Below are 26930 nucleotides of genomic sequence, written 5' to 3' on the forward strand. Positions count from 1 at the left end.
GGTCATGTTTCGTCGATAGGTGTGATTTGATATGTCACGTGATATGGTTATCAGAGAATTGAATTTTTATCATATGGAACCATAATAATTAATATCTGAAACTGGTTCTAAGGTGGCCATATTGCTCTATGATTGTCGTTATGAGTAACATTGGTCATATTTCGTCGAGTAGATGTGATTTGATATGTCGCTTGATGAGGTTATCAGAGATATCAATTTTGACCATGTTGATCCATGATCCGGAATATTTAAAACTGGTTCTACGGTGACCATATGGCTCCGTGGTTGTTTTTTTGATTGTCATTGGTCATATTTCGTCGAATAAATGTGATTTAATATGTTGCTTGATATGGTTACGAGAGATTTAAATTTGACCATATGAACCAAAAATCCAGAATCGGTTCTATGGTGACCAAATGGCTCTATGATTGTTGTTTTGAGTGCTATTTGTCGAGTAGATGTGATTTGATATGTCACTTGATATGGTTATGAGAGATATCAAATTTGATCCTATGGAACCATAATCCGGAATATCCGGAACCGGTTCTACGGTCACCATATGGCTCTATGGTTGTTTTTTTTTTAGTGTCATTGGTCATATTTCATCGAGTAGGTGTGATTTGATGTGTCGCATGATATGGTTATGAGAGATAATAAATTTGACCATATGGAACCATAATCCGGAACATCTGGAATCGATTCCAAGGTAGACATGGGTTCTTATGATTGTTCTCTATTATTTTCTCGAGTAACAAGAAAAAAATCAATATGTTGTCGCAATGATAAGTAAAATATATGATAAAGATTGAAAAAGACACCCTTGAATATATAACAAAGAGGGAGGGGCCTGAGGGGGAGTACCACCCAACAGATGTAAGAACCACTCACCGGAATGATGTTAAAAAAAAATTCAATGATAATTAATGATTTAGCCATAATTCGCTATTTGTATTGCTTAACACTACTATCAGCCCTGAACGGTGCCTCGAGCAGACGACATGCGTACCTCGTCTGACTTCGAATCGGCATAATGGAAAATTAATTGATCCCGGTTGTCTAGCAAACAATGAAGCATCGAATCTTCTGATTTGAACTTGATTAACATAGATTTTCCCTCCGCTATGCGATATGCATTGGTCATCCGGGATCGACGTCCTGTCATTTATCAAAATTCGCAATTTCTTCCATTGATGGTTTGACCGAGCCATGTGCAAAGCTGAACCTAATTGTCAGCTTTATTTCAACGGACGTCTCCAGCTGCTTGTTTCCAACGGCAAATGCGAACGAACTACAGACAAAGAGTTGGATTATCGCGTGACCCACACCGAAAAATCACACAGCTGCTTGTGTCGACAGCTAAGAGTGAGCTCCGAGATATGGCTTGAACTTTTTCAAAATCGTATTGCACTGTATTTGAGTTAAAGAGTTTTTTTAAAGATCTAAAAAATACGCATTTTATAGAAAAATGTAACAATGTTCTTAAAGTTGTTTGTAGAATAGAAATTCACAATTTCCTCTATGATACTATACTCTGATATTTTCAACTGAATGAGTTATTGATAAATAATTCACTTTTTTCATTATATTTTAGACGTGTATAAATTTCTTAGCAGGGGGTGAAAATAGACTTTTAAACCACTTCTGTGCTCTATAAAAACGAACCAAGTAAAGTTAGCTGTTTTCAACACAAGGAGACACAAACAAAACAATAAATATAACTCGATAGTAACCATACAGCGGACCAATTGGCAGTGGAATTTCTCAAGCGTAACATTTACTATCAGTAAAACTGTACGAACAAGTGGTGACACTACTCTTGCTGTCTAAGTGTGTGTGTACGTGCGTCTAATTCACATAGGGGGAATGGATGTAATGTCGGCCTGAATGCCCCTAATTTGGGCCCATACATAAATTCAGCAATCGACTAAATTTTCAATAGCGACCAAAAATATCCATTACGGTACTAATTATTTTTGATCAATAGTAGATTTTCAGCGATGGACCCAATCTTAGATCCACAGGTCAACATTAGAGCCATTTCCCCTATAATGTGGCGGTTGCAAATACTACTCGCCAAACTGGGTGTTCGCACTAAATGTGCAGTAATCAATTAATTAGTGCCTCTATTCGTCCCCTTATAAGCCGCTGGTCACGATTAAGCCGTTCCACGCTTCTTGGTGTGTTGTAGGTATATTTTCGGTTGCGCAATAAAAATTACTTTTTTCAGCCTTCTTCGAGAGCAAAAAAACGTGTATAATTTATTCAGCCAAAAAAAAAATTGAATCCTTTCTTGCACCTGTACAACTCATTGCACCGCTCGGCTGCGACTGGGCTGATGAGCATATTAGCTCCGGATAATCATTGCTATCTCGGAATCGAATTGAATAATTTGAAGTTGATTTTACTTTTTCATCTGGGCCCGCAGTCTATCGCTACTACGTTGGCTGGTTGGTTGGGATAGAGCTATGGTGCTTGCATTTAAAATTACAGCACACCCACCGAAAAAGAAGCCGATGCGTGACTTCGATCTTTATCACTTTAAAGCGAAGCCACAGCGTCTTCCTTCCTCTGCCGCCTTTATCTTGCTAAATTGAATCACACTTGAGGGCAGTGAGTCTGAAAATAGCGAAGCCCAAACCATCCTACTGCAACCTCGACACCAACCAGTGGGTTATTCACACATTTACTAGCAGCTAACAAATTCGCACGCAAACACTTGACGACAACGGTGACGACGACGACGACGACGACGACGACGATGATGATGTGATGCAAACGGGTGTAAATTCGAAATTTGCATATAATGGTCCACAAAAATTCGATAACACTTTGAATGAGGTTGACCGAGAGTCGCGTGGTCTCCAGAGTGACGACGACGACGACGACGATGGTGGTGGACAATTGTGTGTGCCTTGGATGGTGATGACCTCCCGAGAAGATGTTACGCACACGGTAAGGGAACAACACCAACTACAACAAACCGGTATATGCACCAACAGGGCTGTGCTGTAGTTCTTGATCTAAGCTTCAAGAAGACTAGTAGACTTCGTTTTTCCACGTTTTGCCAGCACACTGCAACGAGAAATAAGAAATAAAAAAGGTTTCTAAATAGAGGAGTCAATTCACAAAATATTCACAAGATTTCTTCACGTCTTCTTCACCCCTTATTAAGGTAATTATATTTTCGAAATCTGTATTAAAAATGGAACCAAAATCCAAAATTTCACAAATTTTAGTGCACTGGAACTACATTTCTTCTACGCGGTTACATTATCAGAAAACATCATCCTAGCGCCCCTTGGTGGTACTTCGTATGGGAACAAGTTATCACACTAATAGATTTAGTGTCCAAATTTAAAAAAAATATATATTTTAAAAATTGAGATGAAAGTCCATGGGATCGATAATAACATCGTTGTGCTCAGCAAACGATGCTTCAGAATTGAATATAATTTAGAATTTGTGATTTTTTTTTTTATTATTCTGATTTCTTGATTAAAATGTAGTGTCCTAGATCCTAAGGATGCTGACCTTAAATGCTTTTTTCAAAAGCATCAGGTTCCTTAAAATTTCAAAAGTTTTGATTTATTTCAAGCACAGATTATAAAAATAATAAATAAAGAGTGTGTAGGTATTTGATAAATAGGAAAAACTTTCTACTAAGCCTGTACTCGAAAAAAAATGCACCAGACAAAAGTGTTCGTCAAAAAGTTATTTTAAGTCGGATTTTCTTGAAACTTTCAGGGAATGAACTAATACATATGGATTATGTTTCGACATAATTACTTTATTCAGTTTCCTTCCCATCGCTGAAAGCCCGCACCTTTCCCTTAAGACCCCTCATTACATTTTGTGCAATGGTGGAGCCGACCTTTTTGGTCACTTTCATCCATTCTTTCTTCAACTTCAGCTCGTTCTTCAGCACCTTGGACGATTTTCGACCTTTGGCCTTCATTATGGCCCATAATCTTTCCACCGGACGAATCTCTGGTGAATTTGGGGGGTTGACGGTTTTTGGTACAAAAACAACGTTATTGTCCCTGTACCAATCCAACCTCGATCGCGCGTAATGGTATGATGCCAGGTCCGGCCAAAATAATGTCTCGCCTCCGTGGGACACAGGAAGGGCAACAGACGTTTCTGGAGGCACTCGGTGCGGTAAATTTCGCCTAACGTCTAAATTTGTATGGATTTCAAAATTCAATTTGCTCTATAAGCATAATTTATATTTTTTTTTCTCTGCACTACAAGTTGTATGACATGTTCAAGGAAATTCCAAAAAATTCAAGAAAATTTCAAAAAATTCAAGGAAATTCAGAAATGCTTCAAGGAAATTCCAAAAAAATCTAGAAAATTCTAGCATTTTCCAGAAATTCCACGAATTTCACAGGAATTCCAAGAATTTCAAAGGAATTCTAAGAATTTCAAGGAAATTCCAAGATTTTCAAGAAAATTCCAAAAATTTCTAAGAAATTCCAAGAATCTCAAGGAAATTACTAGAATTTAAAGGAAATTCAAAGAATATCAAGGAACTTTCCAAGAATTATAAGAAAATTCCACGAATTTCAAAAAAATGTCAAAAAATTCAAGAAAATTCCAAGAAATTCAAGGATATTCAAAAACTTTCAAGGAAATTCCAAGAATTTCAAGGAAATTCCAAGAATTTCAGGGAAATTCCAAGAATTTCAAGGAAATTCCAAGAATTTCAAGGAAATTCCCAGAATTTCAAGGAAATTCCAAGAATTTCAAAGAAATTCCAAGAATTTCAAGGAAATTCCAAGAATTTCAAGGAAATTCCAAGAATTTCAAGGCAATTCCAAGAATTTCTAGGCAATTCCCAGAATTTCAAGGAAATTCCAAGAATTTCAAAGAAATTCCAAGAATTTCAAAGAAATTCCAATAATTTCAAGGAAATTCCAAAAATTTCAAGGAAATTCCAAGAATTTCAAGGCAATTCCAAGAATTTCAAGGAAATTCCAAGAATTTCAAGGAAATTCCAAGAATTTCAAGGAAATTCCAAGAATTTCAAGGAAATTCCAAGAATTTCGAGGAAATTCCAAGAATTTCAAGGAAATAACAAAAATTTCAAGGAAATTCCAAGAATTTCAAGGAAATTCCAAGAATTTCAAGGAAATTCCAAGAATTTCAAGGAAATTCCAAGAATTTCAAGGAAATTCCAAGAATTTCAAGGAAATTCCAAGAATTTCAAGGAAATTCCAAGAATTTCAAGGAAATTCCAAAATTTCAAGGAAATTACAAGAAATTCGAGGAAATTCCAAGAAATTCAAGGAAATTCCAAGAAATTCAAGGAAATTCCAAGAATTTCAAGGAGATACCAAAAAAATCAAGAAATTTCCAAGAAATTCAAGGAAATTCTAATAATTTCAAGAAAATTCGATGTTCTAGGAAATTTTAAGAATTTCTAGGAAATTCCAAGAACGTCAAGAAAATTACAAGAATTTCAGGAAATTTAAAAAATTCCAAGCTATTAAAAAAAATCTAGGAAATTCCATCATCTTCCAGAAATTCCAAGAATTTCAAGGTTCCAAGAGTTTTAAGGAAATTCCAAGAAATTCCAGGATATTCCAGGAATTTCAAAGAAATTCCAAGATTGTCAAGGAAATTTCAGGAATTTCCAGGAAATTCCAAGAATTTCAAGTAAATTCCTAGAATTTCAAGGAAATTCCAACCAATTCAAGGAAATTCCAAGAATTTCAAGATAATACCACAAAATTCAAGAAAATTCCAACAAATTCAAGGAAATTCTAAAAATTTCAATGAAATTCCATGAATTTCTTGGAATTTTCAAGAATTTCAAGGAAATTCCAAGAATTTCAAGAAAATTCCATGAATTTCAAGGAAATTTAAAAAAATTCAAGAAATTCAAAAAAATTCTAGGAAATTCCATTATTTTTCAGAAATTCCAAGAATTTCAAGGTTCCAAGAGTTTCAAAGAAGTTTCAAGAAATTCCAACCAATTCAAGGAAATTCCAAGAATTTCAAGATAATACCACAAAATTCAAGAAAATTCCAACAAATTCAAGGAAATTCTAAAAATTTCAAGGAAATTCCATGAATTTCTTGGAATTTTCAAGAATTTCAAGGAAATTCCAAGAATTTCAAGAAAATTCCATGAATTTCAAGGAAATTTAAAAAAATTCAAGAAATTCAAAAAAATTCTAGGAAATTCCATTATTTTTCAGAAATTCCAAGAATTTCAAGGTTCCAAGAGTTTCAAAGAAGTTCCAAGAAATTCCAGCAATTTCAAGGAAATTCCAGAAATTTTAAGGAAATTCCAGAAATTTCAAGAAAATTCCAAGAAATTCAAGGAATTGCTAAAAATTTCAAGTAAATTCCATGAATTTCTAGGAAATTTCAAAAATTCCTAGGAAATTCCAAAATGTCAAGGAAATTCCAAGAATTTCAGGAAATTTCAAAATTTTCAAGAAATTTAAAAAAAAATCTAGGAAATTCCAGCATCTTCCAGAAATTCCAAGAATTTCAAGGTTCCAAGAGTTTCAAGGAAATTCCAAGAAATTCCAGGATATTCCAGGAATTTCAAGGAAATTCCAAGTATGTCAAGGAAATTTCAGGAATCTCCAGGAAATTCCAAGAATTTCAAGTAAATTCCTAGAATTTCAAGGAAATTCCAACAAATTCAAGGAAATTCTTAAAAATTCAAGGAAATTCCATGAATTTCTAGGAATTTTCAAGAATTTCTAGGAAATTGCAAAAATTTCAAGGAAATTCCAAGAATTTCAAGGAAATTTAAAGAATTTCTAGAACTTCAAAAAAAATCTAGGAAATTCCAGCATTTTCCAGAAATTCCAAGAATTTCAAGGTTCCAAGAGTTTCAAAGAAATTCCAAGAAATTCCAGGAATTTCAAGTAAATTCCTAGAATTTCAAGGAAATTCCAAGAATTCCTAGGAAATTCCAAGAATTTCAAGGAAATACCAAAAATTCAAGAAAATTCCAACAAATTCATGGAATTCCATAAATTTCTAGGAATTTTCAAGAATTTCAAGTAAATTCCAAGAATTTCAAGGAAATTCCAAAAATTTCAAGGAAATTCAAAGAATTTCAAAAAATTAAAAAAAAATCTAGGAAATTCCAGCATCTTCCAGAATTTCCAAGAATTTCAAGATTCCAAGAGTTTCAAAGAAATTCCAAGAAATTCCAGGAATTTCAAGGAAATTCCAGTAATTTCAAGGAAAATTTCAAGAATGTCAAGGAAATTCTAGGAATTTCAAGGAAATTCCAAGAATTTCAAGTAAATTCCAAGAATTTCAAGGAAATTCCAAGAATTTCAAGTAAATTCCAAGAATTTCAAGTTACTTTCAAATAAATTCCAAGAATTTCAAGGAAGTTCCAAGAATTTCAAGTAAATTCCAAGAATTTCTACGAAATTTCAAGAATTTCAAGAAAATTCCAAGAGTTTCAAAGAAATTCCAATAATTTCAAGGAAATTAAAAAAAAATCTAAGTAATTTCAATAATTTCCACGAATTCCAAGAACTTCAAGGGCATTCCAAGAATTTTAAGGAAAATCCAAGAATTCCAAAAAAATTTCATCTCAGTCGGCGCTGCCGGGATTTTCCGAGGCATAAAATCTCTGATTACGGCTTATTCGGAAGGGAAGCAAAGTCGTTGGTCCCCGGTCCATGAGTTGATCGGCCGATAGGTAGGGTCCAGGTGTGGAATCTGCCTCGCATGGCGTCGGTAGCATTGGTACTCATTACAGAAAACAAGATCGACGGAAAGCCAATCAAGGAAAAACAAAACTAACTAACTATTGACCGAACTACAAGGATTTTTATTTGTAGTTTGTGAGCAGTGATGGATCGCTCTTTGGGGACTTTTTCAATACTTTTTAAAATGGAATGCTTACGTTAAATCCAATTGAATTTTCAGTTCACCCATCTTAAAATAGATAGTTTAGTGCTATTAATCTCCCTATCAAAATTCAAAATATCCGCACCGTAGAGCCACACTCTGTGTTTTCACTGAAACTACACTCGAGAGCGCTCTCAAGTGTACCTTCAGTGAAAACACAGAGTGTGGCTCTACGGTGTGGATATTTTGAATTCTGATAGGGAGATTAATAGCACTAAACTATCTATTTTAAGATGGGTTAACTGAAAATGCAATTGGATTTAACGGAAGCATTCTATTTTAAAAAGTAATGAACAAGTCCCTAAAGAACGATCCATCACTGGGAGAAAGCAGATATTTTAGAAAACAAATTACCCCCTCTCTCCCTCTAGAAAGTCTATGTTATTTTAAAGATGGCCCCAAACATAAAACATAGAACCGTTTTGATCCAACGTTAAAGCGCCATGCAGTTCACCTACAACCAAATGAGCTGAAACTTCGAGAGAGTGGAACATTTGAATTATTATTTTCTTGGGCCAGTCTACTGGATACTGACCAAATTTTCACTATACACCGTGAGACCATTTTTTCCACCCGTAAGGTGGTCAAAAATGTGTTTCCTTAGCGATGCACGGAAAGCTTCTTACAACAAGCGCGCGACAACTTTTCAAAATGAAAAAAAGCTCCACAAAACCTCCACGGCCTTTTGCCTCCTTGGATCTCCCACATCCGAATGCATGTTAGGTATGTAGTACCTACCTCTGCCCACACACTACCACCAAGCGCCCCAACTCCGATTGCACTTTAGTTGAAGACCAGCACATTGGCGAAATGCAAATGAAAACTTGTTGAGGAAACTCAGATGTGGGTTGCGTTGGGTGCAACTGGGGATTTTGAGTGAAAAGATTTTTTTTTTTCTAAATGCGCTTAGGAAATTCGACCCACTAAGATGCAAAGGGTTTCGCACAGGAAAAAAAATCACTTCAAAATGCAAAACTTTCCACAAAGTGGATAAACTTTTGAAACCCCCCAATTGTCCCACCGCGTCCCTCACCACGTTCGAGTATTGGTGTACAATGAGTGGTGTGCTAGCCCGTTTGCTTGGCCCCCGCGAACACGAACCAGACCCCAACAGTCGAGTTTTTTTTTCTTCACCCCGCTGTCTCTCGCTTCAATCCAATTTCATAACACACCACCAGCATTGGCAGCCTGCTCAGAAGCCAAGCTCGCTCGTCCGCGCAAGTCAATCAGTTCCAGAGTAGCGTTCGTGAGGTGTAGATCGCAGAGCATTTTTTGGACCCTCAGTCTGTTTCTTGGCTTTGGTTTTGGAAGTTTCAAAGTTGCATTTCGCGTGCGCGTGCGTGCAGTTTCCAGCAAGTTGCATTCAAGGTAGAGTAGGTGGTTTTGTGCTGTCCGCGAGTGCTCAGTGTGGGGGAGTTTTTGGGACAGGAAGAAGATTGCGCGTAGCCAAGGGGAGTTTGCTTTCCGTGGAGTCTTCGATCGAATACTAATGGAGTGCGCCGTTGTTGGATCCTTCCGTGCTCGATCTCACTCTCTCGCAGTGGCGGGATGCGGTTTTGCCGTTGAAACAGGTTACAATGTACAGCAGAGTTACTTTATCGTGTGGTCGTGAGCCTTAGAACAAGTGGAAAGAGTGTAAGATTGCAACCAAGTGTGTGAGGCCAGTGCTCGGAAAGTTCAGTGTACACAAGGCAGACAAGGGAGCAAAACGAAAGATTGTGGCCGATGTGCGACGACGACGACTACGTGGATAGTTCTGCGACATTCTCTCGAATTCCGATGCGTCGACGTGCAACTGTGGTGGCGGACGAGCAGTAACTAACATGCACAATAATAGTGAACCATCGTAAAACTGAAACATAATAAAACGGCGGATACGATTAAAACACTATTCAACTCACGGTGTGTCTTTAATAGGTTGTTGTGGCAAGAAATGTGTTTGCCAATTTCCTTCGAGTTGTGTGGTATGAGTTTACGACGTAAGACGTCTTCGAAAAATCCAAAACTGGATCTTATTTATATCTATTCAAGAAACGAGTTTGTATTTAGCGGCTTTTGAGAGATTTATCATATTACGAAATAGTAGGGGATACCCCAAACTTCAGTTTTATCTACCATAAACTGTGCAGTGGTAAACGAAAAAAAGCTCAAGCTTTACTGGAACATTTACTTGAATCTAGTAAGATCCATGGAATGTGATGCAAATTTCAGCGAAAAACTTCAAGTTCAAATTAATTTATTCGGTTGATTACACTAGTTTACAGCATAGGGTAATGAACTACTTCAGACTAATCGCACATTTTGGGCCTATCGAGCAGAAAACATCAAATAACTCCATGATTTCAGAGTTAACAATTGTTGTTAACTTAAGTCAATTATGCGTTTGGTACGATTCTTTAGTTCAAAGCTACCAACGAAGTCAATGAGAATGCTTGATATGAATGATTGTACCCGTTATTCTCAAAAAACGAAAGCGCTCTGACTGAATCAATTTTTAACTTCATCCGATAGGACGAAGTGAATTAAATTGCGTTTAAGTGCGTTAGGCCAATTTAAGAATCCATAGGCCGAGTTTGGGATCAAGAAGCAGTATTATATTTTTTGCTATATCTCAACAAGTTCTTACTCTTTATTGCTTGTATTGCTTACCGTACGTACGGAAAGTAAATAAATCAAGAAGACATCTGTAGTGAGAACATTCCATTTTGTGAAAAAAGAACCCACTCGAAAAATAGAGGCAACAGACGGGTTGTGCTTAGTAGACCCAAAATTAGATCAAAGCCCTACCACTTATCTCACTAACAAATGGTTATTAGCTGATCGAAGGCAAATTTTTTCACCTTCAATTTGGTGCTAAATGAATTAATATCACAGGCGGAGATATTTGTATTTCAGTAAAAAAAAAATTTGATTTTCAAATTCAATTTTGTAGCTGTATTTCGAAAAATATCCTGCTTGACTACATTTTTGGATTTGACGCACGATTTTATATAAAAATCATAGGTCAAACATTGAAGTTCATCTTTTCCTTTTATTTGTAAACTAGTGTTATCACAGATTGTACATTTTTAAGTAAAGGGCATTATTTCAATTTTGCATAAAATCGGCATAACTCTTGCAAAAGAATTGAATCAGAAAGAGCTAAATTTTCTGAGAACAGTGTTTTTTGCCATCACTACCAATTACTTCACTTTCTGACACATACCTGGCGAGCATTCAATTTTCGCCTCTATTCCAGTGCTGTCAAAGTAAATATAGAGCTGGTTACTCACTGACTTTTTATATAAGCGCCCATAACTTAGTTTCCTCTAATTAAAACTAATTTACAGGAAACACTTGTCTGCAAGCAGCCTGTCATAAAACTTAAAAATCTACTGCTTCGTGTATTGCCTATTCAGTTTAACGGTTGATAAAAACGCTACGATTAGGGTTATCAAATTTCCCGGGAATTTGCTACCCTGAATGGTGTATCAAAAAATTGAAATCCCAGTAATTCCCGGGATCTCGGGAATTAAAAAAAACATTGCTTAAAAATGAGCAAATATTTGCAGATAGGAAGAAAACACGTTCACATTCAGTTGATGTCGGTAAATTAAAAACTCTCCTTATCGCTATATTCTCTTTAACTCGGTGCAAATACAGGTCATTTTGACCACATTTCCCATACACATGTCCAACATTTACCTCCCTAACTTCACTGTCCCTTTAATATCGAGTTAGGGAGAGTTGACTGTAGTTTGAAGTTTTCGAAAATGCATAAATTTTACACGAAGTTTTTTAGACTACGAACCAATTTAACTCGTGGTCAAAAGTGACATTTTGAAAGTTATTTTCCATGTTCGAAAATCCCTGTGTTATCGATCGACCAGTTTTCGAGCAGTTGTTATCTTATCTTAAATGGTAGGAGGAATATAATCAAGACTTGTTAATACAATCTTGAATGATGAATTGAAATTTTGAAAATGCAGTAAATCTTTAGATTCTGTAGTTCCCCTTTGAGTTCAAATAGCTAGTTCCCTCTACATTACTTTGATTTTTTTTTCGCTGATGTAGCGGCTTCGGAGAATGCTTAGAGGCCATATTCAATAGTTAGATCCAATGGATGTGATTTTGAGTCTACCCTACGTCAACTTTTGTGTTATGGAATTATGCTCAATTTTAATGACTATCCTTATATAGAAGATCTGTCCAATGATTGACTGGCATCAATTAAAATCGGTCAGATATAGCCAAAATTTAACAAATATTATATAAAGGGTGTCCAACATCAAATTGAATCACGTAGAAAATAACCTAGTTGACCGATCCTTTTGAAACTTTCAGACATATTTTTTCCATTCAACTTCAATACCATAACCGTACGCTCGCACCTTACGCTTAAATCCACTCATTAGGTTCTGTACAACATCTGGCTGCAGTTTCTTCTGTACGGAAACCCACTTTTTCTTGATGTCTTCCTCAGATTTGACCTCCTTGGGATGGTTCCGTTGTGCCTGCTTCATAATAGCCCAGTCTTTTTCGATAGGCCTTAGTTCCGGTGCGTTGGAAGGGCTCATGTCCTGGGGAACGAAAGTGACTTCGTACCACTTCAGGACAACATTTGAATAGTGGCACGAAGCTAGATCCGGACAGAAGATCGCAGGGCCCTCGTGTTGCTTCAACAGAGGGAGCAGACGCTTCTGTACACACTCCTTGAGGTAGATCTCCCGGTTAAAGTCCCGGCAGTCACGAACGGCGCACTCCATTTGCCACATGAGCAGATCGCTTGCCAAATCATGTATTTCTTGGCAAACTTTGAAAGTTTCTGCTTCCTTACTTCATCCGGAACATCAAACTTGTACTGGGCGGAGAAGAACAGTAGCCCCGGAAGCTGCCGGAAGTCCGGGTTGACGTAAGTCTCATCATCCATGATGAGACAATAAAGCTTCGTCAGCACCTGGGTGTACAGTTTCCGGGCACGTGACTTTCCCACCGTATTTTGCGTTCGTCGACATTTGAAGCCTTCTGCACTTTGTACGTATGCAGTCCCTTCCGGTCCTTGGCTCTCTGAATGAAAGACTTGGACAGATTCAACTTTTTGGCCACATCACTAATAGAACATCCATTCTGAGCGCATTTCTCCTTCCGTTCGATGCTCAGAGTTTCGTAGTAACGTTTAATCACACGACTCACCGTTGACTGCACGATTCCGAGTTATTTTCCGATGCCCCGAAGTGAGAGTTGAAGATTTTCCAGGGGCTTGCGCAAAATCAATTCGCGGCGTTGCTTTTCGGGTGACGCCATTTTCTCCATCTTTCGAAAAACTGACAGCGATAAACATACAGTGCAAACAATACACTCTAAACTACTTCTACCCAAATTTTCCAGAGAAAATACCCAATGTGTAATTTTCTACAGCGTTTTTTCCATGATGGAATTTGATACGGGACACCCTTTACATGGCCTCTTTATAAAAGTTTATACCGTTTTGAATAGTACCGTCGTAAGTGTTTTTCCTAGCGACTGTGTCAGTGACATAAAATGATCAAGTAGATTTAATTGAATACACCTCCAACCACCAAAGTGGAATATTGATCAAGCTGCTAGACCGTTCAGTTCAAATAAGTTACACGCCGAAATGAAATGGCTAAACTGTGCTTAATGGCATTGCTAATACTGTTCTTATGTAGGATCGATGTAGGAAACATATATAGGTACGAAAATTGTTGTTGTTATATTTGGGAGCTAGTCATTTCGCCGAAGGACGTTTCGCCGAATGGGTCATTTCACCGAAAAGCAAGGCATTTTCTACGGTTTTGAACTTTTCTCGAAGCTCAGTAAATTTGTAAATTAGTCTCGAAAAAAGATTTACAAGGTTCGATTTTTTCAACCTGGCAAACTATTCAAATGTAGCAGTTCTTTTCAGTTGTACTGATTTCAGAAATTTTCAAATAATTGATATTTTTGATTTATAGGAATGCTTCCTTACTTTGAACATGAGCAGTTCTTTCGAGTTGTGCTGATTTCTTTATTTTCTAAATAATCAATATTTATGATTTATAGGAATGCTTCCCTTAGCTCAGTCGGTAAAGGCGCAGCTACAAAGCAAGGAGGCGGCTGGGTTCGATTCCCGGTCCGGTCTAGGAATTTTTCAGGTTTGAAAATTTCTCGACTTTCCTGGGCATAGAAATATGATTGGACTTGCCACACAATCATATCAATGCAAAAATGGTACAGGCATCGAAAGCTCTCAATTAATAACTGTGGAAGTGCATCTAGAACACTAAGTTGAGAGCACGCCATAAGCTAATATGCGATATGCAATAAGCTTAAAATGCGAAGAAGAAGAAGAAGAAGAAGAAGAAGAAGAAGAAGAAGAAGCAGAAGAAGAAGAAGAAGAAGAAGAAGAAGGAATGCTTCCTTCTTCATGTTTAAAGAGCAGTTCTTTCGAATAGTACTGATTTCAGAATTTTATAAATAATCAACATATATCTACTATTTAAATGCGTTCCAAATTAATGTTAATTGTATATTGATTCATGAATAAAATTCTTCGGCGAAACGTCCTTCAGCGATGTGAAACAGCCCCGTTATATTTACGTATTTTTAATTTAGTGTCAACATCAATCACAAGCAACATCTCAAACTAAGGAAACATTTCAGTGGAGAAAGCTGAACCTAAAATAATCTTTCAATAAAAACAAACGGAACCTATGTTCCCTGGAATCGGAAATCCCAGGAAATCTCATTTTCCGGGAAATCGTTCCCAGGAATGTAAACACTAGATGCAATGTTTTATGTCCGACGTTTCGATCCTTTGACTTGACCTTCTTCAGGGGATATAAAGTTGTACCGTCTTTTATTCAGCGCAAAAATAAATACAATTCAAAACTTAATCGAGCAGAAACTGATGCAGATCCCAAATCCTGAATCGAGACGTTGACGATGATGAAACTGTAATCTTCAATTTTTCTAGAAAACTGAAAAGCTGACACAAAAGTACTATTTTTCCCCATTTATAAACTTCCCCGAAAATCCAGACCTTTCTGCAGTTGGCGGTGCTTTCCTGAAGTTATTTTAACTGCTCTAAAGATCTCAGAACTTCAATAAAGACTTCTAGACACTTTAATTTCTCAGAACTGTTTCGCAATTTTTCAGAAGATAACTGAACTGTCTTAAAGTTCTTTGATCTATACTGAAGCTTCCGCCATTTTCCAGAAGTTTTCGAAACTTCCATGAAGCTCATGGAAGTTCCCTTAAAATCATTAAACTTCCCTGAACATCTGCGGACTTGCCTAAAGTTTCCGTTCCTTCATGAAGTTCATGAAATTTCCAAGATGTTTTTGGATCTTCTCTAACTCTAACGTTTCACAAATTTTCCTGATATTAACGGAACTTCCCTGAAGACCGCGTTATTTAACTGATATTCTAGGAATTTTCCATGATTCCTCGAAACTTCTTTAAAGTTCCTGCAATCAATTAATAGAATTGCTCTGCAGTTCTCTAATCCTTCTCTAAGTACTTGAAATATCCCATGGCATTTACAGTACTGGCAGAAATATTTTTTTTTCGTTTGAATGCCATAAATGTGTAATAAGCAGTTGTAGAAGTTTTGTGCATTTGAATAAATTACAGTACTTTGAGTCTTCTTTCGACTTATGAAATAAAAATACTGATATTAATAATACTAATCAATAAAATCGTCATTTATTCTTGGATTATCAGTGGCAAAAAAAACGTGCTGAAACAAGTTTTCGATTCTTCAAAACCATGGACATGACTGCTTGCAAACGCCGTGACATACTTTCAACCAGATTCTTCAAATGATTTTCATCCAATATTTTGCCAGGCATGCTCGTGGGCTTCAAACAGCTTATTTTTGTTTGTGACCTCGCCTTTGTCAACCTGCTGGTCAAGGATTGACCACAAATTTTCGATTGGGTTCAAGTCTGGAGATTGCGGTGGCCAATCGAGCTATTTTATACGGCATCCGCGGAAAACTTCATCGTTTTGTGAGCGGTGTGCTTCGGGTCTTTGTCCTGTTGAAAAATGCGTGATAATTTTCAACAATGTCAAAATTAAAAAAAAATCTAAAAAATTTCGTTTTTGAGTTTTTTTTTTATTCAAAAAGGGGATGTCTCGCAGAGTCTTAAACTATGTTAATCATCGATCGTGTTTACACTTGCTGCAATTACGGCCTCCACACGCTTCCGGAATGCACGGCAGGTTCTAATAATGTAGTCTGGATCCATTTCTCTCCAGGTACGGGTCAATGTTTGTCTGAGGCTTGCTGTACTCGGGTGGCGTTTAGAACAGGCCTTGGCCTTCATGACGCACCATATTGAGTAATCCAGTGGATTAAGATCGGGGCTGGATGGCGTCCACATATCCTTCGCCCAGAACGGAAGATGTTACTACAACCACTTCTGAGTGCGGTTCGAGGTGTGGCACGGAGCCCCATCTTGTTGACATACAACATTTAGTCTCGGACCGTACTGTTCTTTGATCCACGGAAGAACATATTTACTTAAAATCCCAATGTAGACCTCCGTGTTGACCTTGTCGCCTTCTGGAATGCACACCGGGTCCATTTTTTTTGTTGCCATCGGAAGCCACCAATCCAAACACCATAACACTTACATGATGCTTGACGCCTTTTACCGGAAGAGAACTAATATACCGGTCGGTTTTGGAATTTGATACGGGATCGACGGTAAACATGCTCTCGTCGATGAACAGGATTACCGGATTTTTTCGCTTAAGGAAGTTCAAGATTTTCTTGCATCGTTCGACTCGTAGCTCCCGGCTGCGGTTGGTGAGTTTTTTTTTTCGGTGCCCTCGACTTCGCCCCACAATCTTCCTTTACGATCTTCCGTGCCGTAAAGTCACTGATCCCGTGTTCCTTTGCCATTTTCCTTATTGAACGCACTGGATTCACCCGAATCTTCCTTTTGATAGCAGCGATAACCCTAGGAACCCGAGATGACCTCGGACGACCTGTGGCCACCTTCGCGGATAGTTGTCCTTTCTTTTCTCGGTCTTAATCCCTTTTTGACGGTCCACCGGGACACCCCCACGGCGATTGAAATGTCTTTTTGCGACATTTGCGCGTGAGATAAATCACGAATACGCTGCCACTTCGTCATGGTGTAACTGTCAAACTAAGTAAATCATTTTCTTTTATACACAGCCTACTACGGTATGAGCTATAGGTTACGTGCATGCAAAGAAAACCAAAAGACATTGTATGCACAGGTGAAACGGGAACCTTATTTGTACGATGTTGCAAACATTATCACGTCTACGGTACCTATCCTCAAGTCCAACCTTCAACAGCGACTCCTCCAAATTCTCGTTGATGATGTCAATATACCTATCATCTGTCTGTCATTATTCCATCGATTTTCGTCGAATTGCCAACTCCTGACCACGCGAAGCACCCTCACACTCACACCATGATGTTACCTCGACCATGTTTGACGGTCTTCTGAACTTTTCGGTCCAACAAACTTTCACTTGGTTTTATCCAAGCGCTTTAATGCCCTTTGGTCCCGAAGAAGTCAAATTTATTCTCATCACTCCATAGAACTTGTTTCCAAAACTCAACAGGGTTTTCCGCGTTCAATCAATCGTTTGATTTTGTTCTGCTTTCGAATCAATGGGCGATGCACTGCCAGTTTATTTTTTAGCCTGATTCATAGAGTCTAGAAGGCACAGTACGTTCAGATATGGTTAGCTGCAGGTTTGTTATTCTTGGATTTTTCGGTCCCTGACGAATAATATTTGTATCTTCACGAGGAGTAGTAACCCGTTTTCGGCCTCGTCCTGACTTATCCGCCACTGATCCGGTTTCCTGAAACTTGTTCCATACCTTTCGGGCTCCAGAATAACTTATCGCGTACATGACTGCAATTTTACGCAAAGGTATTTGATTTTCACAATCTCGCACGATAAACTTCTGCAAAGCAACGGCAATTTGCTTGGTTTCCATTTTAGAACGTAAAAAGTATATCCAACTTTGCGTCGAAGATGTCCAAATGAACTGTAAACAATAGCTCGTGATGGGCAGGATGAGCTATGACAGATTCAAGATGAGTACAGGGAGAGGTGCGCTCATCTAAAGCTACTAACACTAATGAACACTTTTTTTTTCTGCCAGGGCCAAAAGTGCATGTAAGCATAATCTGTAATTGTAATTGATTGAAAAAATTTCTATCAAGTTTTGATTTTGAACTGTGGCAATGCACTGAAAATGCTATATTTTTGCAAAATAAACCTTAACCTTTAATATCGATACAACATCAAAAATCGCGTTTTTAAGAAAAAGTTTCCTACTGAGCATTTTATTTGTGCAAGTACTGTATTCATAAGACAGTTTATTTCTTGACCTGTGTAGAGCGATTTATAATATAAAACCACATAATTTTAATATTTTTACTTCCTTCGAAAAATTCTCCTGACTTCCTGCCATGGATACCAAATTAATTAAGTGGAATTAAATGGAAGATAACGTTTTCGCTGTTTTATTTTAGCATACCGCTAACAACCCAATTTCATTACTTCAACCGAATTCTCCCAGAAGTCTCTTCCAATTTTTTTAGCAATAGTCATCTGATTTTTTTGCAAGCTGCTTCCAGAAGTCCTTTTCTTTGACTTCCGCTGGAAGGTTCATCTAATCCCGAGGGGCTCATTTTTCCAATAGCTGTACCAATGAAGAGAATCGATCATCGCAGTTAGGGCCTTATTATTGTGAACGCTTGAGATATTCATTTCTTCCGGCCAACTGTGGAAGAGCACCTAGAACAGTGGCTCATGTCAATTTGTTCAACAGCTGTATCTTTGTTCGATGGTCATATTTAAACTCGAATTTTGCGTATTTCCCAATCATTTCGGAAACCCATTCGTAATGCAAATAAAAATTCAAGCTGAGGTTGATACATCATAGATACAAGCCCGCGGGCCGCACTTTCGCCATCACTGACTGTTTCGGCCAGGATGACCGACCCTACGTTGCGTTGTGAATTACTCTCTGCATCAAGCTCAAGGCAGTGGACACCAATCGAACGACATTCTTTTCCGGCTCAAGAAGTTTATCTAGGCTTCCTTGATTAGTCTTTTTGGCTTCCCATGAAAATGTATTCTGATTTTGCCGGAAGCTTTTTTCTGGACTCACCCAGAAAATTTTCTCTGACTTCACCTAGAGTATTCTTCAATGATGACTTCACCTAGAGAAGATCTTCAGGCTTCCTCAGGGCGTTTATGCAAACTTTCTCCTTAGATTTGTCTTATGTCTCTTCTGGGAGTTTTCTTATATTTTGATGATGATGATGATGATGATGATGATGATGATGATGATGATGATGATGATGATGATGATGATGATGATGATGATGATGATGATGATGATGATATGGAACTACCACTCATTGAAGCAAGACACCTGTCAGTAGCTATGGGTTATCCTCACTGTTAGACTTGATCAATCTTAATATACGGGATAAACGAGAATCTCCTTCCAATATCAGGATCATACAATCGGTCAAAAAACAAGGCATCTAACAAGATCCTTCCAATCGAATTTATTACCCATTAACCTCGATCCCGCCACGAGTAATTGGTACCCAATACTAACCTAGAACTACTGCTGTTTAAAATGTAAATTAAAACATTACTGATTTTTGGCTCCGCAAAGTGTCACACACGACTGAGTCTAGTAAATAAACGAACTAGTTTAAAAAAAATCCATCTAACAGAAGGATGCCCCAATGAGTGGGGAGAAGAGCCCACCCTCTTTGCACGATATGTTAGAAACTAGAAGTTGGCATTAACAATCTCCCCGTCCAAATTGCTTCTTTCATATAAATATTTATTGCACCCAAAAATACCTCTAAAATTGTTTCCCGGGAAACGTGATTTTTGTAAATTTCCCAAGATAGAAAACACGGGTAGAAAACACTACCTGGGAATAATTAAACTGCCCAAATATCTCTAAATTTCTCCAAACTTATCTGGACTTCCCAAAGAATATTGGAACTGTGTTGAAGTTTTCAATAATTACTTACGGATCTTCCAAAATGTTCTTGAAGCTACACTGATGTTCTAGCAATTTTCCTCAGGTTCTTGGTACTGCACTGAAATAAATGGAACTGTTCCTGTTTATACTTCTCTGGACTGTTCAATTTATGAATTTATCGAAACTAACCTTTACCGAAAGTCTGAACTTTCCATAAGTCATTAAAGCTGCCCTTATGATCACTAAGCTTCTCTGAAGATCCCTAGACCTATCTGCCCTGCAGTTCTTGGATCTTCAATAAATTTTACTCAAGTTCTTTGAACTTCTTGAAGAGCATCTATGAAGTTAAAGGATATCCTAAAGTTCTTAGAACTACAGTGTCCCTTTTTCCGTTTCTAAACTCCCCTGATGTTTACTAAATTATCTTTAATTTAAGGAACTTCATGAGGGTTGTAGCTATTTTTTTTTTTCAATTAAATTAAATTGTCCTAAATTTACGTAATTCGTGTAACTTACCCTAGGATCTTAAACTCAACTTAAGTTTTTGTAACTTCGGTGAAATTAATTGAACTGCTTTGAAGATCAAGATCGATCTACTCAACTCTGAATTTCCCTAATGCTTTCAGAACTTTTATAAAGTTTCAGCAATTATCTAAGGTCACAATATATATTTATTTTTAATTAAGCGGATTTTTTTTTTCAAGCGTTTGTTTTTATCACTAGGCGCGGAGCGATATTTCTTCACTTCGAGAGCGGCAAATGATGTCAATCGACATCTAAAAACTAGCAGTTCCACCCCAAATGACGAATCAGGAATACTGGACCTTCGCCGATTTGCATGACATTTTGCATAATTGCTAGTTATGGACAATGATTTATATTTTTGCAAAAAATTGGTCATTTTGGAGCATGAAAATTTTTCAAAATGACCTCTTTGATTTTTTTTTTAAAAAACTGTGGCATGAAAATGCCATTTCTGATCGAAATGAAGTTTGGCACAAAGTTGTGGAGAAAACAACGTTTTTCTGGTAAAACTTTAAAAAATATTAAATTTAAAAAAATAAAGTATTAAAACCTATCTTAAAATGACCATGTTTGATTTTTAAATTTTGTTTTTAAAAGAAAGCATATGAAAAAAAACTTTTGGTATGTTTAAAATTATCTACGATTCAAATTGACAACAATCGTAGAGCAAGAACATTTAGTAAATTTTTTAAAACTTTTTTATTAAAACGTTTTTTATGTTATAAAACAATGTGTGAGACATTTTTAATCATTTTCAGCGAAAAAATTAACAAAAACAAACTACTAAAAAGAGATTGAAACAATTACCAAAATCTATTGTTCAACGATTTTTGACAGTTGTCAAGTGTCCATGGTTTTGAACTCTCCAAAAATTTGAACATTTCATATGCTTTCTTTCCGAAAAAAAATCATAATGCAAGTAAAAACATTTCGAGATATTGGGTTTTCAACATTTTGTTTTTAATTTTGCTTAAAATCAATGAACGCAATTTTTTGTTTATACTACCCAAAAAAACAACTTTGTCTCAGACGTCACGTCACACTTTTTTTTTTGAAAAATTCCAAAGACGCTATTTTAGAAATTTTACAAGAATTAAAAAGCCTTTTTGACAAGCTTGGCCAATTGATGTTTGAAAAGCAACGAAATCCCCTCATTCATCCGGGAAATGTAAGATTCTATTACAGATATATATAGATTCCCACCGGTGCCCTTAGATTTTTTCGCAAATTTTCTCACACATACGTCTCTTACCGATGATCTGTGCTAACCTATCAGTATGTTCAAACTTTCTTACAAACAATTAAATTGACTGCAAGTCGCTAAACCGTAAATCAAAAAAATATATAAAGCACGCAAACTTTGTTATGTTTAACCGCATGATCAGATTCTGTTATGTGGTCGATGGAAGGATTTTAAAATAACTCGTAATTTTTGTTATAACTGAGCAGTTCCAGGCCAAATTGCAAAAAAAAATGAACATGATATTTCTTCGCCAACAACAGTCAATCAACGACACACCGTGCAATGTTGCCAAGAGATATACGCTACTATTTCTGTCTTTCTCCGCCGTGCTCTCTAATTGATGATAGAGCTCCAAAGTCGAGTTCCATCCAGTGCAAGCCCATGTAGTCAAACCGAGCGTCAAAATCAACCGAAGCGCGCTAATAATATCGTTAGGGTCGGTGAGTTTGAATGATTTAAAGAGGTTGTGAACGTCGGTGAACTGCCTGCAGCTAATTTCGGTTCGAAATCCACATCTCGCCCGGAGTTTGGTACTGCTGAGCTGAGCCGCAAAACACACAACTGCAACACCAGCTTCCATAATAGAGAAGATTTGTTTGGCTAGCTGCAAACAACCACAACAACAGCAGCAACAAAAATACATACACACTTCTGTCCTCTCGAGGGGTGGATCATCCATCTCCGGAAGCGAAAAGAGCATAAGGTAAGAGTTTGTAATTATGCAGTTTAAGGTTTCCCGTGAGCCCTCCGGTTGGTTGGTTGGTTGGTGTGATGAAACTTGGCCTGCCTGGCCGGCGACGACGTCGGGTCTGAAGAGCCTACGAATCTAAAGCAGAAATGTTTGCTTCCTGTTTTATTGATCAACCGGCGCTGATAAAGTGGTACTCCAAACTCAACTTATTAGACAATTGGGAGCCTCTTTTTCTTTTCTTTTCTTTTTTTTTTTTGCAAACCGCGCTGTGACCGTCGTGGCGGTCGTGGTGGTCGTGCTGCTAGACAGCCATTGTTGCAATCGGCAGAAATTGGCTTCTCTTGCTTTGCTTTGAGGCATCTCCTAAGGGGGCACCAAATTGTTAGCTATACGACGGTTACGGGCTTGTGGGTGGATCATTAGGCAGCCACACTGTTTGCCTTTTGAGTAACGCTTCGCTCCGGCGGACGACTGCAACATTCTGTAGCGGTCATTCGCGTCGTGTGTGAAGCAGGGTCACATTTGGGTGTACGGCAGGGAAAAAAAACAAATTTCTACAATAGAGCAGTTCCAGGAAAAATAGCGAAAATAAATATTGAATTTTTAAATATTGACGTTCTCTGATTTGTATGGAACTGTGCGTGATTGTTTGCTGTGGGCAATCATTCACAATTTAGCTAAAATTTGACCATTTTGGATATTGTAAAATTTTCAAAATGGCGTCTTTGAAATTTTTCGAAAAATTGTAGTACGGAATCTAAATAAAAACAGTATTTTCCCATACATTTTTACCCGCTTTACTACCATTTCCAAGAGAACCAAAAAACATGCCATGTATATTGATTCCACACGTTATCTGATTTCCCTTTCACAGACTACAAAATATTGTACCTAGCCTTGACAAAATGTTGGAACCCTTATTTATGCAATTAGATTTTTTATCAAGGGGCGGAGCTTGGCAATTATTTGTGTTGACGATGATGTAAGAAAAGAGGGACTCTGGATGTTAATTTAACTGCATTTATAGAGGTACCAAACATATTTGGACCACACTGCCCTCTGTTCACAATTAACGGAACTAAGTTTATGCATAATTTACGATACACGTCACAATTAAGAACAGCAGTAACAAAATTATTTAAATTTCAGTAAAAGTTTACAAAAATATTAAGAACCCAACCATCTCAAAATGTCCTTGCTCTATTTTTTTTTGACGTAGGATAACGTCTTTCAGCAACATATTGGGGATGCAATTTCAAAAAACCAAAATCGACCGCGTTACGAAAAGTGGTCAGGTTGTGACCACTTATATCTCTGTCAATAGCGGATGAATTTTAATTCTTATCAAGCCAAACGATTAGAAATTGTTCTACAAATCTGCTAAAATGAACACTTTATCAATTTTCAATAGGTAACTATTGAAAATGACACAAATGTTCAACTGTTTCAATGGTGATCAAAATTATCACCGATTACCTACAAAAAGCGCTTTCCCTAACACAGTCGTCAAATATTGATACCGAACACATAATTCTACGTCAAATCTACGATCGTGTCTTGGATACAACCTCTTACTTTTATTTTATTCAAAAAAAAGCTTATGAAAAATGCAAAATTTTGGAATATTCAAAACCATGGAATCTTGAAAACTGACAAAAATCTTAGAGCAAGAACATTTGATGAAATTTCTGATCTACACTACCGATCATTAGTTTAAGGACCCCCAAAAAACCAAGCAAATATGTTTTGTTCAATGATGTCTCATTTTACGTTCAATTTTCGATCTCCAAATGTTATTTGAATGGTATGAATAGTATAGCATAAGTGTTCTACTACTACTTTTATTTCAAAATTTGGCCAACCCAATTCTGAGAAAATCAGTCACGATTCTTCAGAGAATTTTGAAAAATATTGTAACTTTGGGTGAAAATTTGAAAATTATATTGAACAATTTGCCTACGAGGAAAGTTCCATTCAAAACCTTTCAAATGATCTAAAGAGAACGAAAACTGGACGTAACATGACAGAGATATGAGCATAACAAATTTGCCATGTTTTTCTGGGGGTGTCCTTAAACTTATGATCGGGAGTGTACGCCTTTTTGGTGTCCGGTCATTTAGCCGAATGCCGTTTGGCTGAATGCCATTTGACCGAACGCCGTTTGGCCCAATGCCGTCTGGTCGAATGGGTTGTTTGGCCGAATACTAGAAAAAAGATTTCCAATTTTTGAACACTACTAGATTCCAAAATGACAGCCCTGTGAACCTTTTTTTTTTTACTTTCCATAATTCTGTTTTTGACACTATAAATATGGGATTTTTTGATAAATTTTATATTGTATATAACTGAATTTTCATACTGTCGATGGGTTCATTATTCTTTTGAAGATAAGCCTTTAGTTATGTAACTGGTATTTTTAGCCACCCTTTTTAATATGAGCAGTTATTTAGAGATTTGATGATCTTATTAATATTTGCATAGTAAACGCAGCTTTAAGACAAATCAAAATTAAAAAAATAGGAGGTTCTTCCTTCTTTGTAATTTTGATGTTCTTATTATTTTTTCACAGTAAATGTAGCTTGTTCTAAAATTGAATAAAAAATTATTTTAACAATTTTAAGAGGGTTGGTTGGTTGGTTGTCTTTATTAAGGAGATTTTCAGCAAGATCTAAATTTTAAGAGATTTTTCTTCTTTTCAAACATGAGCAGTTCTTTGAAGTTTTGTTGTTCGGCATTCGGCCAAACGACCCGTTTGGCCAAATATCATTCGACCAAACGGCATTCGGCCAAACGGCATTCAGCTAAACGGCATTCGATCAAATGACCAGGAACCGCCTAATTGTGTATTTCAAACATTGGTTTTTGAGTAAAACCTTATAAAAAAAACGTTTTATCAAAAAGTTAAAAAAAATTGACCCAAAGTTCTTGTTCTACGCTTTTGCCAATTTGTATGTGTCGACAATTTTAAAAATTGCCAAGTATGCATTTTGCAGAAGCTATTTTTATAAAATAAAATTTTATAAATCGAGCAAGAACATTTTAAGATATTTAGGTTTTCAAGATTTGTTATTAATTTTAATATGAAAAAACTTTAAACAAGTTTGTCTCAGACGTCATTTTGATCAGAAGCACCGGTTGCGTGTTTCTTTTTTTTGTTAATTTTTGAGTACGACTTTTTAAAAAAAATCAAAATTTAAAATGGCTGAACCTTAGCAGAAATTTTAATCGTTGCCTATAACAAACAAAAATGCAGTTAGTGTGAACTGAAATTCAAATATTTGACTTTTGCTTTGCATAATTTCTGGAGCAACAATAGAAAAAGGCCCATCAGCATTTGTAAACAACCCGACGATGCTGTTGGTTTGTGTGGGCGGCTAACGCCTTGCAAGAAAAGGGTTTACTAACATTTTGTTTAAAAATGCTCATAGGCGTCGCGTGTCTCATTTTTTACCTGGGCCAAAACTGTATTCGTTACAATTTACCACCACATGTTAGTTATTGTTTTATTTTTCAATGCTCCATGAATTCGAGGGATATATTCTCAATTACAATATTAATCACTACCTCATGTAACATAAACTTGTAGAGCTCTTTTCGTATGAACCGAAGTACGCCCACGCAAACCAAGAACACTATCAGGAAGGGGAGAATTTCAAAACTCAACTTAAATTTATTCTCGTTTTTATCACAAGGCTAACACTTTCGACTGAATTCTACTACTACTATTTCTAGTACTTTTGTATCACTTTCACTTTCACTATCACTTTGAACTATAACAGATACATATTTCGTTTACTACTAGACACTGAAGAAGTTTGCAAGTAGTAAACGAAATACATATCTGTTATAGTTCAAAGTGATATTGAAAGTGAATTAGTGGAAGTGAAAGTGATACAAAAGTAGTAGAATTAAAAGGAAAAATCGTAAAACACTCCCGAAAACAATTTTTTATTCAAGACAGTGTCGAAATGGAGATAAAATTCATGAAATCCGCTGGGTAGCAAACTTGAATTAATCAACACTTCATTCATCAGAATGAACCACTGAAAGGTTTTAAGTTTTGACAGGTGCAACCTGTGCAACCATCGGTAATGGGGTGTTTAAATCTGTGTGGATTTGCTAGCACTAGTGTACTAGCCAACAAGCACGAATTTCAGTTGCTCCTGAAATCTCATGCTGGTAGACGCTGATGCCCACACCACATAATTAAGAGATTTGCAACTGGCAAGAGAGTGAGAGCGAGTAAGACGGGAGAAATGAACATATTGAGGAAGCTTTGGCACTCCCTTTCTCTTTTATTCTGTTTGCCTACAATCAGATATCAGATAGTGCACAGCGAAAAGTGCACGCTTCAGGCACCCATACATCACCTAATTTAAACGGTCTCAGGGCAAATAGCCGAATGAAAAATGGCTAAATGGACGAATGACCGAAAGGACGAATGGATGAAAGGACAAATGGTCGAATGGTCGAATGCCCGAATGGACGAATTGCTGAATGGACGAGAAAGGCCGAATGAAAGAAATTCAATTTATCGAAACGATGGATTAATAAAAATTAATCTCCTTTAATCAACTTAACAATCA

At 36.9% G+C, this 26930-nt stretch overlaps 1 protein-coding gene across 3 annotated transcripts in view; it reads left to right on the forward strand.

The window, feature by feature from the left end:
- The first annotated feature begins 9195 nt into the window (after positions 1-9195).
- Positions 9196-26930, forward strand: part of LOC135704624 (probable serine/threonine-protein kinase kinX) — a 220760-nt gene continuing 203025 nt past the window's right edge. Inside the window, exon 1 of one of the 3 annotated variants that reach the window (XM_065226091.1) lies at positions 9196-9261. The gene's annotated coding sequence lies outside the window, so the exon portion shown is untranslated. Of the gene's footprint in view, positions 9274-22339; positions 22357-26930 lie in introns of those variants that run through there. The other 2 variants (XM_065226093.1, XM_065226092.1) reach the window with 2 other exon arrangements.

The sequence above is a fragment of the Ochlerotatus camptorhynchus genome, unplaced genomic scaffold (assembly GCF_037179485.1).
Source record: "Ochlerotatus camptorhynchus isolate MF236.1 unplaced genomic scaffold, CSIRO-AGI_Acam_v1.1 ptg000244l, whole genome shotgun sequence".
Classification (NCBI taxonomy): Eukaryota; Metazoa; Arthropoda; class Insecta; order Diptera; family Culicidae; genus Ochlerotatus; species Ochlerotatus camptorhynchus.